Raw genomic sequence first — 20288 nt, forward strand, 5'->3', positions numbered from 1 at the left:
TTTTCTTGCCATTCTGTTTTCTTCTGTTTATGCTTCCCTTTCTTTTTTATTTCCCTCTTTAAATTTGCTTTGTTTCAAACTTTTGTCTCCCTTAATCTACCCTCACTTTTATCAGTATCACCCCCACCAACCTCTTGTCCACTTCCTCTTTTTTCCCTATTGGATAAGATAGATTTCTTTGCCTGAATGTGTGTGTGTGTGTGTGTGTGTGTGTGTGTGTGTTTGTGTGTGTGTGTGTTTGTGTGTGTGTGTGTTTGTGTGTGTGTATTCATTCTTCTTTCTTTTAACAAATTCCTATTGATTTTTATGAAAACTCTTCCCTATGCAAATATTTTATGAGAGAATATTTTCATCATTTTACCTCTCTTTTCCCCTTTTCTAAGTACATCTTTTTCAGCCCCACAATTTTTTTCTTTTTTTGTAACTCATCCTAAAATAAGTGTCTCACATCCTTGCCCCTCTCTCTCTCTACATGTATATTTTTCTCTCTGCTCTAATAATAATGATAAAATTCTTAGGAATTATAGGTATCATTTTCCCTTATAGGAATGAAACCCTATTAACCTTATTGATTCTTATGATTTTACTTTCATGTTGATTTTTCTATACTTCTCTTGAATCTTGTATTTGAAAGTCAAAATTAATTCTTGTCTTTTCATCAGGAATGTTTGAAGTTCCTCTGTTTCATCAAATATCCATTTCCCCTAAATGATTTTACTCAATTTTCCTAGATATGTGATTATTTGCGGGATAGGTGATATACCTCCTTTACCCTCCAGAAAATCTAGCCCTCCAATGCTCTAATGACAAAACTCATAAATCTTGTATGATCCTGACTGTGATTCCAAGGTACATGAATTTTTTCCTTTCTGATTGCTTACTATATTTCCTTGCTGTCTTAGGAGTTCCAGAATTTGGTTATAGCATTCCTGAGTATTTTCCTTTGAGATCTCTTTCAGGAAGTAATCAGTAAATTCTTTCAATTTCTATTTTACCTTCTGGTTCTAGGATATCAACATAGTTTTCCTTGATAATTTCTTAAAATATGATGTCTAGAATCTTTTTTTTTTTTGATTGTGACTTTTAAGTAATCTGATAGTCTGAAATTATTTCTCCTTGATATCTTTTTTCAGGTCATTTCCCCCGCAGTGAGATAGTTCACATTTCTCCTATTTTTTTCATTCTTTTGTTTTTTTTAAAAATTGCTTTTTGGTGTCTCATGGTGTTCTTAATATATGTTTGCCTGCTTCTAATTTTTAAGGAATTATTTTCTTCGGTGAGCTTTTTTCCTCTTTTTTTTCCATAAGGCCATTTCTTATCCCTTTGTAAATTCTTAAGTGAATTTTTGTGTCTCATTTGGCCTGAACTGTTTTTAAATATGCTATTTTCTTCAGTATTTTATTTTTTGCTTTTTTTTACTAATTATGTTGACTTTGTTTTCATAATTTTTAGATATAACTCCAATTTCATTTCTCTATTTTTATTCTGCCTCTTTTATTTGATTTTTAAAATTATTTTTCAGTGCTTCTAGGAATGCTTTATTTGGACCTGTGACCAATTCACATCTGGCATGGTGACCAATCCCTCTGTTCTACAGCAAGCACAAGTGCGAATGCTTCGTTCTCTCCTGGAACCAAGACCAGGGTAGCTATTCCCTTTATGACTAGCTCTTAACTCTCCTCTCTTCCCAAGTTGTAGTCCAGATCTGCTTACAGGCAATAGAATTACCAAGTACTACCAGCCACATCTAGTGCCAGCAAAGGATCCCCTTCAATATCATTCTGACCAAACTGTTTGACCCCTTTGCCACCTCTAAACTTTGAGCTTCCAGGAACACTGGGACAACACTGCTACTGTCTCACCCTTAACACTTCCCCTGATTCTACTGCTATGCTCTGGGTCAGCCTCTACCCTAAGTCATAGCATCTTTCTGTTGCACTGTTTTAAGTTAAAAAAAGTCTCCCTTTGTCTTTCTGTTAGTGCTACCATTCCCAAATTTAACTTGAGAAATTATTTTAAAATTGAAGGGGAATGTTTGAAGAGTTCAGTTAGACTACTTCCTGTACTGAACTATTTTGACTCTGCTCCTCCAATAATATATTATTGAAGTTTAAGTTTAGACTCCAAATTAAGAACACTTGCCCTAGACATTCTTTCTTTCTTAACTTATTATAGTATTCTGGTAGACCATTTATTTTTTCATTTTCTTTTGATAGGACAACTCAAATATCATCTCCTATAGGAAGGCAATTCTAATCTTCTGAACTCAAATTACTTCTGCACATTTTAAATTTGCTTTTCTGTATTCATGACTGTTCCCCAATAAAAATAATATAAGATCAGTGAGGGCAGGGTTTATTTAGTTTTTTTCCCCTTTATTCTTCATGTCTAGTATAGTTCATGGTCTAAAGCAATTTATTAATAAATGTTGGATTAATGATGAAAGTGAGTGACATTTACAGATCTCACAGACTGCTTGGTTCTAGGATGTTTTTATGCCTTGCGTTTGGGTAATGGTTAGCATTTGTTAACACCATGTGTGAAACACTCTGCTAAGTGATTTATATATACATACATATCCTGGACGAAGAGGAGGGGGGGAATAATTATAGAGTATCTACTATGTACTGAACACTATTCTAATCTTTTTTTACAGATATTATCTCATCTGATCCTCACTAAAATCCTCATAGTAGGTTGTATTTATATTTTCATTTGATAATTGAGGAAACTGAGGCAAACAGACTTATGACTTGTTTCAGTAATCTATTAATTAGTCTGAAGTTGGAACATCTGGAGAGTTGCCAATCTTAAAACTTATCAATTATAGGTAGTTATTGAAGTGTAGAAATTTAGAGAAAGTCCTTTCATATAGAGTTCATATTGCTGGCACTTAGTATCATGTTTTTCATTCTACTCTGACTATATCTACACATTGCTAGAGCTAGCTCAGTATTTGGGAGCCTCCAAAAAAAAGTGGGAGAGAAGAGTATTAGACAGACTACCAAACTGAGGATCCATAGAGCCATTGTGCTGACCTCATAGCTGTGGGCATGGACAGTCTACCAGCACCATGCCAGGAAACTGAATCACTTCCATTTAAATTGTCTTAGGGAAATTCTGAAGATTACGTGACAGGAGAAGATACCAGACAGTGATGACCTTTCTCAAAGTAAACTCTCAAGTACTCAAACATTACTACAGAGAGTGCAACATGATGGGCTGGTCATGCTGTTACATTGCTAATTGTAGCCTTACCAGAAAAGTCAATTTATGGAGAACTCACACAGTGCAAGTGCTCACAGGGGGCTCAGAAGAAGCAATACAGGGAATTCTGAAGACCTCACTTAGGAACTTTGGAATTGATTTTGCAGCATGGCAAGCACTGGCATGGTGTGCCCTCATTAGAGAGGTATGCTCTATGAGCAAGGCAGAATTGAAGCAGCTCAAAGGAGATATGAGATGTTTAAGTTTAGAGTACTCAGCCCAGATGTTTTGGACTATTTTTGTCTGACCTGTGGTAGAACATTCTGAGCTTGTATTGTCTAACATTGTAACTTTTTTCCAGTTTTCTTAAATAATGAAGAACAAGAGCCAACCAACCAACCAGCCAATGCCAAAGTTAAGTTGGTTTTTGTATAATAGCATCAGAGAGGAGTCTGTGACTTATTACTTATCATAAACCATTAGACTACAGGTTATCTGCATAATACAAGATTTCCTACTGGCAATAATGCCCTTTTTGATACATGTATATGGATAGAACACTATGATAGTATCATGTTTGACAAAGAATACTGACAGGAAAACCATGTCCATGACTCTGATGAACTAACAGAACTCATTTAAAAAAAAATGATCAAATCTTGGCAAAGGAATGGAATTCTGAGGATTCCAACTTCCTTTCATACATTTACATCATAAGCACAATGTAGGTTACATGCTGAAAAACTGGAATGAATCAAGGCAGCTAATTGTACAATTTCAATATCATTTTATTTTAAGGATTACTGCCATTTCTAGCAAAGGCTTGAAGGGAAGTAGAATAGATATTTCTAGCTTCTTCTACCCCAACTCCTTTCCAAAGTAGATTTTATCTCCCACCAGGAGAAGAAGTAGGTGTTTGGGCCTAGAGACCAAGTGATCTCTTCAGAAAGAGGTGGTGACAGGCTAGAATTGCACCCATCTTTTTTCCTTAAATGTTATTTGTCTTGTGTATGCAATTTTCAGTTTCACTGTAACTTCTTATAACTGTTATTGGGGAAGTGGAGGATTCTAAGTTTTATATCCTAGATTTGACTTCCTTTTCAGTCACACAATGAACATGTACATAAAAATGAGCCAAGAAGCCCACTTATCCAAATCAGTATCAAAAAAAAAAATCAATGAATTTGAATCCAGAAAGATGAGTCTTCCTGACTCCAGGTCTACTCTCTGTTTACTCTGCCACCCACCAATTAGTTTGAAGTAGGAGTAGCTGTTATTTAGAGAGGTATCTAGGTGGTATAATAAATGGAGTATTGGATTTGAGATTAGGAAGACAAATTCAAATCCTTTCCCAAATACTTTTTAGTTTTGTGAACCTGGCAGGCCATTTAGCTTATCTCAAGTATCAATTTCCTTATCTATAAACTGAGAGAATTGTATCTGAAGGTTGATATAGGCCCTTCCAGCTCTAAATCTTGTTCAGGGTACAGATTCAATCATTAAGCTACTTTTCCAAGATTACATATACATCATGAGACCAAGGGGCCTAATCTGGAATTCAAAATATTTCTCCTATAAGAATGGTGCTCTGTATTATATTTAATTGTTATTTTGCTTGATGCTTAAAATCAATCTGCTTCTTTTTTTTTAGGCTTTTTTTTGCAAGGCAAATGGGGTTAAGTGGCTTGTCCAAGGCCACACAGCTAGGTAATTATTAAGTGTCTGAGACCAGATTTGAACCCAGGTACTCCTGACTCCAGAGCTGGTGCTTTATCCACTGTGCCACCTAGACGCCCCTAATCTGCTTAATTCTTGAGTGATTATCTCCCATGTAATGAATTCTTTGACCATGGCAATTCACATTAACGAAGGAAGCCTATTAAATATCATTCCATTGTATTTTCTTTAGCAACAGGGATGGAGTGGAGAAAGGAGGCAAAAGGAGTTAAGAACCAGTTATATTTAAATCTAGGTAAACATGAATTTAACTGCCAACTGTAAACAGTCAGATTAACATTTTACATAGATATTGTGATAAACCAGTTTATAGATTAGTCATTTTCAGTATGAGAAATTAGGATTAAGAAATAAATATAAAATATTTTTTAAAGTGTTCAGTTTCTGAAGGGTTTTTAAATTTTTTTTTTTTTGGTTTTGTTTTGTTTTATTTTTCTTTCTCTGGATGGGGATAACATTGTCCATAACTGATCTAATAAAGTTGTCCTAGCTCTCTGAACTGCTGAGAGAAGCTGCTTGCAATAAGGTTGATCATCTCACAATGTTATTGTTAATGTATACATTGTTCTCTTGGTTCTGCTCCCTTTGGTCAGCATCAGATCCTGTAACTCATTTCATGCTTCTCTAGAGTCCCCCATTTGTGGTTTCTTAGAGAACAATAATATTCGATAGTATTCATGTACCATAACTTATTTCTAGAGATTCCCCAATTGATGGGCATTCCCTCAATTTGCCACTACAAAAAGAGCTGCTATGAATATTTTGGAACATGTGACACTTTTCCCATTTTTATGGTTTCTTCTGGATATAGACTGAGTATTGGAATTGCTGAGTCAAAGGGTATGATCAGTTTTATTGACCTTTGGGCATAGTTCCATATGGTTGGATCAGATCATAACTCCACCAGCAATGCATCTTTGACCCGATCCTTCCACAACCTCTCCAACATTGATCATTTTCCCTTTTAATCATTTTAGCCAATCTGATAGGTGTGAGGTGATACCTCAGAATAGATTTTCATTTCCATTTCTCTAATCAATAATGATTTGGAATATTTTTAATAAAATTATATATATATATATATATATATATACATATAGCATTAATTTCTTCATTTGAAAACTGTCTATTTATATCCTTCGAACATATATCAATTGGGGAATGATGTATAACCTTATAAATTTGATAAAGTTCACTATATATTTTAGAAATGAGGCCTTCATCAGGATTCCTAGTTGTGAAGATTGTTTCCCAGCTTTCTGCTTTCCTTCCAATTTTGGCACCATTGCAAAAAAGTTTTATTGGTGCAAAAACTTTTTAATTTAATATAGACAAAATCATCCATTTTTATAATTTATGATATACTCTATTTCTTGTTTATTCATAAATTTATCCACCTTTCCATAGATCTGATGGATACAGTACTTTTTATCTATTAATTAATCTATGGTGTTATCCTTTATGTTTAAATCCTGTACCCATTTTGACCTTATTTTAGTATAAGAGTGGGAAATGTAGGTCTATGCCTACATTGCCATACTACTTTCCAGTTTTTTCAACAATTTTTGTCAAATCAAGAGTTCTTATCCCAGAAGCTAATGCCTTTGGTTTGTCAAACAGTAGATAACTGTAGTTATTTGCTTCTCTTTCTTTTCAACCTATCCTAATCCACTGAAACATTTCATTTCTTAACCAGTATCAATAAGTTTTCAAGACTGCCACTTTATGATATAGTTTTAGATTTGGTAGAGCTAGGCCGCCTTCCTTTACATTTTTTTTCAACAGTTCCCTTGCTATTGTTGACCTTTTGTTGCTCCAGATAAATTTTGTTACTATTTTTTCTAGCTTGGTAAAATAGTTATTTGGTGGTTTGATTGGTATGGAACTGAATAAGTAATTTAATTGGGTAGAATTTTCAATTTTATTTTTATTACCTCACCTAACCATGAGCAATTGACATTTTCCCAATTATTTAGATCTGACTTTATCTGGGTAAGAAGTGCTTTATAATTGTATACATACAGTTTCTGGGTTGGTCTTGGGAGGTGGATTCTCAAGTATCTGATGTTGTCTACAGTTACTTTATTCATTTATTCAATTATTTGTTTGTTTGTTTGTTTATTTATTTATTTACTTTTTGCAAGGCAATCAGGTTAAGTGGCTTGCCCAAGGCCACACAGCTAGGTAATTATTATGTGTCTGAGGCCGGATTTGAACTCAGGTATTCCTGACTCCAGGGCCTGTGCTCTATCTACTGCACAACCTAGCCACCCATACAGTTACTTTAAATGAAATGTCTCTATCTCTTTCTCTTGGGCTTTGTTGTTCAAATGTAGAAATGCTTATGATTTATCCTGCTACTTTGTTAAATTTGTTAATTTTTTCAAGGAGCTTTTTTAGATAATTTTCTCAGGTTCTTTAAGTTCACTATTTCAAAGAGTGAAAGTTTTCCTTCCTCATTGCCAATTCTGATTCCTCGATTTCTGTTTCTTCTCTTATTGCTAATGCAAACATTTATAATACTATATTAAATAGTAATGGTAATAATGAAAATCCTTGTTTCACTCCTGATTTTATTAGCAATGATCTGAGTTTATCCCCATTACATATAATATTTCTTGATGGTTTTAGATAGATACTATTTATTATTTTAAAGAAAACTCCATTTATTCCTAAACTTTCTGGTGTTTTTAAGGATTTTTTCAATATCTATTGAGATAATCATATGATTTTTGTTGGTTTTGCTATTGATATTTTCAATTACATTGAATGCTTTACTGATATTGAAACATTCCTGCATACCTGGTATAAATCCTACCTAATCACAATGTATTATCCTAGTAATAACTTGCTGCAGTTTCATTATTAAAATTATAAGATTTTGACATCTATATTCACTAGGGAGATTGAGTTATAATTTTTTTTTTTGTTTTGGTTCTTCCTGGTTTAGGAATCAGCACCATGTTGGTGTCATAAAAGGAATTTGGCAGAACTCCCGTTTTTTTTTAAGTAGTTTATGTAGAATAGTAATTAATTGTCTTTAAATGTTTGGTAGAATTCACTTGCAAATTCATTTGGACTTGGAGACTTTTATTTATAGAGATCATTGATGGTTCCTTTAATTTCTTTTTATGAAATGGGGTTTTTTAAGTATTTTATTTCTTCTGTTAATCTGGGCAGTTTATAAATTTGTAAATATTCATCCATTTCACTCAGATTATCCAATTATTAGCCATTCAGCAAGTACCTCTACATTATGTCTAATTTCCTCCTCATTGCCTTATTCATTTTTGATACTGGTAATTTGGTCATCTTTTGATTTTTTAAATCATATTAACCAGAAATTTGTCTATTTTATTGGCTTTTTTTCATAAAACCAACTCTTAACTTTATTTATAAGATAAATAATTTTCTTGCTTTCAGTTTTATGTATCTTTCCCTTAATTTTTCAGGATTTGTAATTTGGTATTTAATTGAAGATCTTGAATTTGTTCTTTTTGTAGCTTTATTAGTTGCATACCCAATTCATTTATCTCATCTTTCTCGATTTTATTCATACAGGTATGTATTTGGAGATATAAAGTTTCTCCTCATAATCATCTTGGATACATACCATAAATTTTGGTATGATGTCTCAGTAGAATCATTTTCTTGGATGTAATTATTGATTATTTCTATTATTTTCTGTTTGATCTACCCATTATTTAAAATTACTTAATTTCCAATTAGTTTTTGGTTTAACTTTCCATGACCCTTTATTACATGCAATTTTTATTGAATCATGGTCTGAGAAGTTTGCATTTATTATTTCTTTCTTACTGCCCTAGTTCATGGTCAATTTTGATATAAGTGTCATGTACTGCTGGGAAAAGGTATATTTTTTTCTATACCCATTAAGTTTTCTCTAAAGGTCTATCATATCTAAGTTGTCTAAGATTTGATTCATCTTTTTAACTTCCTTCTTGTTTATTTTATGGTTAGATTTATCTAGTTCTGAGAAAGGAAGGTTGAGGTCCCTCATTATTAAAGTCTGACAGTCTGTCTCTTTGTAATTCACTGAGCTAATGATCTAGGAATTTGAATGCTACTGCATTGGATGCAAACATGTTAAGTAATGACATAACCTCATCACCAATGCTACCTTTTAAGAAGATGTAGTTTCATTCCTTATCCCCTTTAATGAGATCAATTTTTGCTTTTACTTTATCTGAGATCATAATTGCTACCCCTGTTTTTTTTTATTTTAGCTTAAGCATAATATTTTTTGCTCCATTCTTTTACCTTTACCCTGTGTGTATCTCAAATGTGTTTCTTGGATACAAAATATTGTAGGATTCTGGTTTTTTAATCCATTCTGCTACCTGCTTTCATTTTATGGGACAGTTTATCCCACTCACATTTACTGTTAAGATGACTAGTTCTGTATTTCCTTCCATGCAATCTGTCTCCTTTTATATTTTTCTCTTTCCTTTCCTCCTATTTCTCCTTACCAAATTTTTACCCTCTTTCCCTTTTAATTTTTGTTTTAAAATTTAATTTTCAGTTTATTTTCTCTTATACTTTCACCTTCCCTTTTACCAGTCCTTTCTTCCCTTATCTTTCTTTTTATTCTTTTTTTTTTTTTTTAGGTTTTTGCAAGGCAATGGGGTTAAGTGGCTTGCCCAAAGTCACACAGCTAGGTAATTATTAAGTGTCTGAGGCCAGATTTCAACTCAGGTACTCCTGACTCCAGGGCCGGTGCTCTGTCCACTGCACCACCTAGCTGCCCCCTACACCACCTAGCCACCCCCTTATCTTTCCCTTCTTCTACTCCCCCTTCCCTATTGAGTAGGATAGATTTTTAAACCCAAATGAGAATGTATCTTATTCTTTCTCTGGGCCAAATCTATTGAATCGAATTTGCTCAGTCTTCACGCCCTCCATTCTTTCCCTCTAAAATTATATATCTTTGTACCTCTTAACCTGGTGCTATTTTTCACTCAAATACTATCAATCAGGTATCAACAAACTTGGCCTGAGTAGTTGATTGCTTGATAAATTCCAAGTATTATCAAAGGACCATCACAAATAGATTGCTTGATTGTTTGATAAACAGCATTGCCTTGAAGACACCAAGTACCCTCCCCTTTTCTGTCTCTTTAGAAGAATTCATGAGTCTTGAATTACATCAAATTATAATCATTTTTTTTACCTTGCTCACTTTTCATGTACCCTCCAAGGACACAGAATCCTAATGATTCAATATTTCATCCAAAGCCAAATGATTTCATGTATTTGTTCCCCTCCTCCCAAGTTTATTTTCTCCCACACTTTCCCCCCCTTTGTACCCAGGTAGTAATCCCTTGTTAAATAAAGTAAGGATTAGTTCCAACCCTGATTTAATTAGCCTAAAGAATCTCAAAAGGCTCCAAGTACTGAGAGGTTCTGAAGGTCTCAGTGGAGAACTTTACAAATGTTTGTGAGTTATGGGAGACACTTTCAAAATCAAGGTTCTGATGCACTCATCAGAGAAGGTGCTAAGCTTTATTAGCTCAGCAGAATTAAAATGGATCAAAGGATACCTAGACTCTTAAATTTAGAATTAACAATGCTGCTTTTCATCAGGGCTTTTTGTCTCAAACATAGTGATGTCATCTAGTGATTCTTCAGTGGAGAGACAAGATGGAATTAAACCCAAATTCTCTAAGTCCAGTCTCTTCACTTATATTTAACTATCCTAGGAGAAGTAAAATTCTCAAGAGGTTAGAAGTGTTGTATCTTCACTTTTTGAGTTATATACAATTTGATGGTCTTGACTAACATTTGCTTTGATTTTTTTGTATTTGCTTTTCCTTACCCTTTTCATTTACCCTTTTTTGCATGTCTTGAGTCATGTATTTAGCTATTGAATTCTCTGTTTAGTTCTGGTCTTTGTGTCAGGAAATTCTGGAAATCCTCTATTTTGTTGAATATTCATCTTTTTCCCTGACAGTATATGCTGAATTTTGCAGGGTAGTAAATTCTTGGTTGTAATCCCATGTCTTTTGCTCTCCAAATATATGGTATTTCATGTCCTCTGATCCTTCAGTGGTGGAGCTGATAGGTGCTGCATGAATCTGACTATGTTTCCTTTGTATTTATATTGGTTTCCTTTTGGCTGCTTGCAGTATTTTCTCCTTTATTGGAGAGTCCTAGAATTTGGCTATAAACCTTTTGAAGTTTTTGTCCTGGGGTCTCTTTCTGGAGGGATTCTGTGTATTCTTCCAATGGATATATTGTCTTCTTGTTCTAGCAGATTTGGACAGTTTTCCTTGATAATTTCCTGTATGTTGCTTTCTAGGTTCCTCTTTTGATCTAGGTTTTCTCACAATATAATTATTTATTTGATTATCTCTTCTGTGTCTGTTTTCTAGGTTATTTGTTTTTCCTAAAATGTACTTAGCATTTTCTTTAATTTTTTCAATCTTTTTTATTTTGGTTGATGGGTTCTTATAATCTTGTAGGTTCATTGGTTTCTATGTGTTCAAGTCTAATTTTTCAAGTTTTATTTACTTCAATTACCTCTCATGTTTCCTTGTTAAAGGTTTTGAAATCTTTGATCAATGTTTCATAATTTTACTGTATGACTCATTGCTTTTCTCTTACTATTTTCATCTTTCTTCTTTGGTTTTTAAATTCTTTTTTAAGGTTTTCTGTGAGCTTTTGGATTTGAGTCCAATTCATAGACTCTTTTGAGACTTTCCCATGAGTGACTTTTCACTGATTTCTTCTGACATGGCACTGTTATCTTTATCTGCAAGGAAGTTTTCTATAGAGAGTGCTCTTTTAACATTTTTGCTTATCTTTGTTGTTTTAGTTCTGGTCCTGGGGTATAGGAAGTATAGATCCAAGCTTTTTATACCGGAGCTGGGGTCTGATCCCTGGCATGCTATTGGTCAAGATGTTGCCTATGCAGTCTAGGTCTTAACTTTGCAGAGGTTTATTTCCTCCTTTGTGTTCAGTTTCTGACTTAGCAATGGTTTGTTCACAACTTAGTCTTGTCTTTTGCCCTGGTGTTCCCAGAGTTCAGATTTTATTTGGGGTTCTGACCCTCCTTGCTGGCTTGCTATCTAGTTGCTGGTACTTCTGCTATTGTCAAGCTGTTGGGACCTACACTGTACTGTGGCTAAAAGCCTTCTATTGGCTTTTCTGCTCTTTCCCCTCCTGAACTTTACTTTCCCTCCCCCCCCCCCCGAGATAGACCTTCACTGAAGACCCTCCATGATATTCACCATTGAAAACTTATTTGGATCTTCTCTTTTTCTTCTTGGGATCTGTAGCTTGAAGGTCAGAGCAGAGGGAGCATATTGGCTTCACTATGCTAGAGTAGGTAGAGGAGGCAGACAGATTCATCAGGAGGCTATTGCATAATCAAGGTATGAGTTGATGAAAGTCTACAGTAGAGTAGTGGAAATATCAGAGGGGAGAAGGGATAAAACTTGGATATGAGAGATACTGAGGAATCCAGGATGATTTCTAAGTTGTGAGACTGAGGAATAGGATGATGTCATCTACTGAAACAGAGAAAGTCATGATAGGATAAGGTATGGGGAGAAAAGCAATGACTTCTGTTTTGGACATTTAGTTTAAGATGTCTAGTGGTCATCCAGTTCAAGATGTCTGAATGACAACTGGAGGTTAGCAGAGAGATTTTGGCATGAAAAGAAAATTTTGGAATTATCAGAAAAGAGATGATAATTAAATTAAAAATGAAATCACCCAATAAAGAAGGGCATAGGGAGAAAACAAGAGAATCCAGGCAGAACTCATAGAAACACCTTTGGCCAGAGGTCATGTTCTATAGAAGGACCAGTGAATGAGACAAAGAAGAGAAGAAGCAGAACCAAGAAAAAGTGGTTCTAAAATCTAGAGTAAAGAGAGTATTAAGGATCACAGAGAGATCAACAGTGTCAAAGGCTACAAAGAAATAAAGGACTATGAGATATTCAAATAATAACTGACACATTCTATATTGGAACCTTAAAGTTTTCAAATTTCATTTGACTTATCATTTGACATTTCCAAAGGTGTTAATTATTGCAGTTGTTTTTACCCTCATTTCATAAAGGAAACAACTGAAAGTTAGTGAATTCAAGTGATTTACCCTTAGTTGCAAAGCTAATTAGTTCAAGATAGCCTTCTTTGGAGCCTAACTTCCCCTGACTGCAAATCTAATACTTCATGTCCTGTTCTGCACTGCCTTGCTCCTCTAAAATGCTCTAAGCACAGTACAATACTAGAAGGTAATTACTGATGTCTAAGTGCCATCATAGATAATTTGGAGAGTCTCATTACCAGATTGCTCTGAAGGTGATACAATTTAGCAGGTGCAACAGTTTTTGAAAATCTTCTAAATTGGGGTGGCTAGGTGGCATAGTGGATAAAGCACCAGCCTTGGAGTCAGGAGTACCTGGGTTCAAATCCGGTCTCAGACAATTAATAATTACCTAGCTGTGTGGCCTTGGGCAAGCCACTTAACCCCATTTGCCTTGCCAAAAACCTAAAAAATATCTTCTAAATTTATGAACATAAACTAGTTTTTCTAGTGTTACTGGAAGCAGTATCCATCATGTCCTAAGAAAATCAGCATAAAAGATGCCAGAACATTAAATTTCTGGGACAAATTAAATTGAAAGAAAAAAGAGACGCTGAGAAGAAAACTGATTTTGGCATACAAAGTCCTGTGGGGAGAGAAAGCTTAGAAAGCTCTTTGAATTAGGATAAAGATACTAGGAAACCTCGACTTTGCTGGATTGACTGTTGTTGAAGGAAGGGGTAAATAGGGCTGGTATAGGAGGAACTCATATGAACTGTGATTGCTAAAGAGAAAAGGCATAGGTTTCTATTTTAATTATTTTAACTAGTACTATGCCCCGTTATTTCTACCTTTTAATCAAGTACATATGATGTCCTTTTGGTGGTCTCCTGAATTGGTCACTTCAACCTAAATTTAATCTCTATTTATACAGGAGTATCTGTGAGTATACTATGATGAAATTATAGCTTATTCAAGTACACAAAATTCTAAAATTATGTTCTTATATTTGTAACCTGTGCAAATCTTATATGGCAGCAATTACCCAAATATGCTTTGAGAAATACCTCATACTTCTATTTCCTATTGCTTCTAAAGTAAACTGAACAGCTCTGGAAAGTACTTTGTTTCATAAGTCAAGACATAAGTAGGTTTATTTAGAAGGCAAAGAAAAAGTAACAACAATTCAAATTTAAAAAGTTTTTTTTAGGTTTACAAAATGCTTAAAATTTTATTTCATTTACTCCTTACTATGTATCTTGTGAAGTGTTTTTACATATGAAGAAACTGAGGCATAGAGATGTTAAGTGCCTTGTCCCATGTTACACACTATAAGTATCTTCATGATATAGAATTTGAATTTAAGACTTTCTGACAATATATTTAGAACTATATTCATTTTGTCTCCTAGATGCCCCTAGCTAATTTGAAGTTCACAATAGAACTTATAGAAAATAATGAATACATATATTTTCCCCTAAAGGCTTCTGTTATTTTAAGTCTTTTCCAAATTCTAGTATGTAATAAAATTCTCTCTTCTTTTTCTCTTTCTCTCTGTCTCTCTGTCTCTTCTCTCTCTCTCTCTCTCTCTCTCTCTCTCTCTCTCTCTCTCTCTCTCTCTCTCTCTCCTGTAACCTCCTTTGTATACATATTCCTACCATGACTTTCCACTGATTCAGAAGCACTGTCTATGGTAATTCTTTGTCCATGTTCTCCATTCACCAGCCATCTGCAGAGAGTTATTCATTTGAGATGAAGTTCCCCAATGCATCCAACATATGAAACAAGTAATAGTTCCCTGATACCATTTTTCAATGTGCTTCTTCATTCATAATTCAGATGAGTACATAAGCCCTGAGAATGACAGAGAAAGACCATCATTTCTGCTTCCAACTCAGTCTTCACAATGATCTGAGAAAGTAATTCTTAGGTAGAAGGACTAAACATCCTTACCGACTGTAAACATTCTATTTAAATACCTCACTTTCACTGAACAGGCAAGCAAGTCAATCTTTCTGACTTAACAGGGCACCCTGAATGAAGAGGTGGGATGTGTCAGGCAAGTTGAAATTACCACCATTACCACCTTAACTATCATTGTTCTTCATATCCTGAGGGGAGACAGCTGAGGACCAAGAACCTTTTGAAATAACAGTGATCAACAAGCCACCAGACTAGTTTCCAGTACATACCTAGCAACTATCCTTGGAGAAATACCTGTGAAAATGGGATCTACCTTCCTCATAACCACCAGTTTTAGCTGCTGACCAATCTCTACCAACTGGCAAGTGAGCATAGTAGCCCTGGAAGTGGAAACTCTGCATAGGCCATCAATCCTGCTCCTTGAATATCCCTCACAGCCATCCTAGGACTGAGGGGATGAGGGAAGTGCTAGCACTTGAGGCTGTAGGGGACAATGAACTTTCTGGGTAAAACCCAGATCACAGATAAGGAGAAGAGGGACCATATCTCTCCACAAATCACACCACCTAAGAAGCACAAAAAAAGTTAAAGACCCCCAGACCTAACTCTGAAAACAGTAGCATGAAAAAGCCTGAAACTTGGAAAAGTGATTTATCACAACACAGGAATAGAGTCCAACTTTAACATAAGGTTCAAAGTCAAGAAATATCTTTGAAGGACTCATTATGAAAAATATTATACATATCCAGAGAGAGAAGTGATGTGAAGTCTGTATGCTAATTGAAACATTTTCTTGTTTTTTTAACTTGTGTTTTTGCAAATAGTAAATATGGAAATAGGTTTTATACAATTTCACATGTATGATTGATATTACATTTCCTGTCTTCCAAATAAATAAGGGTGATGTATATGGGAGAGAGAATTAAGAGATCAATTTTTTTAAATGAATGTTAAAAATAATTTATTTTAAAAAACTGCTTAGTGTTTTAAATTTTTGTTGTTAACTGAGCAATATTCTATCATGTGCAATTTACCTCAACTCTGGTTTCTTATTCCCCAATTCTCTCATATTATAGGGTTATGAGACAAAATTTCCTTTTGAATCTTCTTTCTGGTGCTTATATAAATTTATATGTGTTTGTATGTGTATAGTGATGTAGGGGGGAGAAGGCTGAGGGAAATTAGCTTGTATAATTTCTTACACAGTCCCTTTCTTAATTATATCCTTACCTTAGTCTTAATGACTCCCTTAGGAATAATGTCACTAATGGACCATTTTCTATACCAAAGACTCAAACCTCCTTTGATCACTGTTCATCCAAAGATTTTGAATTCCTTCTGCCATATTTGGGAACTGACAGATGTTTACATCCCTGCTGACTTGTGTCCTTCAGACTCATTTGCTCTTACCATAAAGGGAATATATTCCTTCATAGTATATGAGACAGCTACATTGCTCCATCATTAGAATTCTGGATCTGGAATCAGGAATTGTGAATTTAAAATGAGCTCAGACACTTACTAGTTGTCCCTGAGCAAGTCAGTTAATCTACATCTGCCTCAGTTTCTTCATCTCTTAAAGGGGGGTTAATCATCTATGCCTCAGGGTTTGGGGGCAGATCAAATGAGGTATTTGTAAAATACTTAGTGCAGTTTAGGGGCTCCATAACTGCTAACTTTCTTTCCTTTTCTTCCTTCAATTCATCTTGCCTTGTCTCTAGTGATGTATAGTGACCCTGAAGCAATTTCTGAGACACTCAAAACAGCTCAGTAAACAAACTGCACACATCAGCCTCAGGCATGAAACTGTGTTGTCTTGATTGGCAAGAGTAATGAGAAAGTGAATCAAAGACCTAAAAATGGGCAATTTTGAAGAGTTAAGAAGCCATGTTTCTTTTTCTTTAGTTTGAAAACTGCTTTATTTAATTTTATTTATTTTACTTTCTACAAATTCACTTTTGTCCTTGTTCAAGTAGAGAAAGATATTTTGCCACCTTCTAGTCATTGAAACCCCAGAAACTTGCTTTATAATAACCCTATAAAAAAGTGAAGATATGGCCCACAGATTAGAGAAGCGCAGTAACTACCTTCCAAAAATCCACATAATGTGCCCTTCAATTTCACTTATATCTTAGAGATAATTTACAAGGATGTCAAAATAGGTTTTTTTACTCTGAATTTGAAGAATTTAGTTCCATTAAAAATTCCCTCAAATTTCCTGAGGAAGAGTGCAGTAGGAATAATATTCACCTCTTTCAGTGAACCAAGAAACGCTATAAGCCTATACATTGCAAAGCAAAGGATAAGCTGAATTGATAGAAGCAGTTTCTTCCCACCAAGTTTCCTAAGCCAATAAAATTATAGTTGGGAGATCGGATATGTGACTTCATCTAGCATGTTCATCCTCATAATATATTTTTTCAAACATTATTTCCTTTTATTACAACATGGCAGACCAAATTGGACATCTTTCCCTCAAATGAGTCATATTTCCAAGACAAAACATTCCAATAAGATTTTTACAGTAATAACTTTGAGGATTATACCTGAAATATACTCCAGATTCTTACCACTTCCACCTCCATACATGAGTCAGATAAACTCCAAGAATTTAAAAGACTTGGTAAATACTATATTCCATCTCAGTCTCTCTGTTTTCTGGAAGAAGCCTCTGTTTGAAACTTTTCTTAACAGGTTTGTGTTCAATAAGATATAAACAAAACACATATAAATTATGAAAGCTACAGAGTTCATATATTTTCAAAAGTAATTTAGCACTTTATCTTCCCAGTGTTGTGGAAAAGTAGAAAGCAACTGCCAACTGAATAAGCTACTTCAATTGCTGATTAAATTGACTGTAAAATAACTCTACTCAGAATAAGAGGAGACATTTTATTTTATGTTCCATCTGATAAGCAAAGGATGTCATAAAATACAGAAAAATTTAAAATAAAAAGAGCTTATAAACTAGTAGGCTCCAATGATTTCAATCATTCCAGACATTTTCTTTTATTGATATTAAAGTATATTTTAAAAGGAAAAGAAGCACTATAGATCTCTTTCCTTTGTCTTGAAGTTTACCATAAAATCTACCCTTATCTTGTAATAGAAAGAAGCCCATGTGATTCTTAGAACTTCTATATCTTTTATCATCTAGGTTGTCATTCAGGCATTTCATGACACCATTCTTGGAAAAAAAATGCTAGACTGGTTTGTCATTTCCTTCTCTAACTCATTTTACAGATGAGGAAATTGAAGAAAACAGGGTTAAGTGTCACCCATCTAGTAAATATCTGAGACTGAATTTGAACTCCTGACTCCAGGTCTGGTGCTCTATCCTGTGCCACCCAGATACCTTTATCATCTACATGCTGTCCTATTAGTCCTTTAGTATAAGATACTTTACATTCTTAATTACAGTTTCTTATTATCAGGAACTGTGGTATCCTTTCTTAGCATCAAGACCATATATTTCCAGAGATCAAGGGCTCTTTCTAGTGCTTAGTTTTACTCCTACTGCTTAGCTTATGTTCCACAGAAAATGAAGACTTGTTAATTGTTTGGTTGCTGAGGAGTCAATCAGTCAATATATAGCTAATGGTCATTTATTATAAGACAACTTAGTGTCTAACAATGTACTAAGATCCACAAATGCAAAGAAAGGTAAAAGTTAGTCCCTATTTTCAAGAAGTTCACAGTCCAATGGAAGAAAATAATTATACTAATTCTTAACATAATATTGAAAGTAGAATCTTATGATCTTTTACCAAATATAAAGAAATATTTAAGAGTATTTTATAAATTTCTAACAATCTGGGTCAAGAAGTTCAAAAGAATTATAATTTTCCTAAAATAATACAAGTCCTGAAACATTTTTAATGTAGTATTTTATTTTCCCCAATTATATGCAAAAACAATTTTCAATATTCATTTTTAATATTGAGTTATGAATTCTCTCCCTCCACAACCCTCCCTGAGAAAGGAAGTGATTAGATATAGGTTATACATGTGCAGTATGCAAAATGTATTTCCATATTAGTCATGCTGTTAAAAAAAGCCTGGACAAAAATAAAAACCTAAAAAGAATAAAGAAAGTAAAAAAAGTATATTTCAGTGTGTATTCAGACTCTATCAATACTTTCTCTCTAGATGGACAGTACCTTTCATCATAAGTTCTTCAGTGTTGTCTTGACTCATTATATTGGTGATAATAGCTATCATGAATAATGAATAAGTCATTCACAGTTGATCATCATACAATATTACTATTATTGCATGCGATATTCTCCTAGTTCTACACGTTTCACTTTGCATCAGTTCAGTTACATATTTCCAGTTCTTTTTCTGAGAGAATCTTTTCTTATATAGCAATAATATTTTATCACAAAAATATATCATGAAATTTTTAGCCATTCCCCAATTCATATGCGACCCCTCAACTTCCAGTTATTTAGCAATAGTAAAAAGCCACTATAAAAAAGGTTGAATCAGTTCACAATTCCAGTAATGATTTTTCTGTTAACTCCTCCAAAAATTTCATTTTCATTTTCTATACTATTAGCCAATGTAATAGGCATGAGGTAGTACCTCAGAATTGCTTTAGTTTGCATTTCAACCATCAATATTAATTTTTGAGCATTTTTAATATGACTATAGTTAGGTTTGATTAGAACACTTCATATTTTTTGACAATTTGACAATTTTTTTAAAAAATGAATTTGACTCATTTATATATTTGATATGAAGTCTTTATCAGGGAAACTTGCTTCAAAAATTTTTTCATAATTGAGTGGTAATTGCATTTCCCTCCATCCAATTTCCCCCTGTTAATTCTATTTTCTCTCTCTCTCTCTCTCTCTCTCTCTCCTTTCACCCTGTTTCTCCTCCAAAGTGTTTTTATTATTGCCTTCCCCAATCTGTATTCCCTTATCATTTCTGTATATTTCTATGCCCAAATGCATGCATATGCTATTCCCTTTGAGTCAGTATCAACAAGAGTAATCTTTAAGTGTTCCCTTCTCCATTCCTCCATTTCCCCCTTACTGTGAAAGCTCTTTTTTGTCTTTTTTTATAATTCACCCCATTCCACTCTCCCTCTTTTCCTTTCTCACAGTGCATTCCTCTTTTTCATTCTTATGTTTTTTAGATATTATCCTATCAAATTCAACTCACACTTATGCCCTCTGTTTTACATATGCTCCTTTAACTCCCTTAATAAAGAAAATGTTCGTATGAGTTATAAGATCATCTTCCCATATAGGAATATAAACAATTTAACCTTATTAAATCTCTTGTGACTTTCCATTCCTGTTTGCCTTTTTTAGGCTTCTCTTGTATCTTGCATTTGGCAATCAGATTTTCTATTCAG

At 34.1% G+C, this 20288-nt stretch overlaps 1 pseudogene; it reads left to right on the top strand.

Moving 5' to 3' along the window:
• The first annotated feature begins 1570 nt into the window (after nucleotides 1–1570).
• Nucleotides 1571–20288, top strand: part of LOC141499305 (cullin-2-like) — a 121291-nt pseudogene continuing 102573 nt past the window's right edge.

The sequence above is a fragment of the Macrotis lagotis genome, chromosome X (assembly GCF_037893015.1).
Source record: "Macrotis lagotis isolate mMagLag1 chromosome X, bilby.v1.9.chrom.fasta, whole genome shotgun sequence".
In the NCBI taxonomy this organism is placed as follows: domain Eukaryota; kingdom Metazoa; phylum Chordata; class Mammalia; order Peramelemorphia; family Peramelidae; genus Macrotis; species Macrotis lagotis.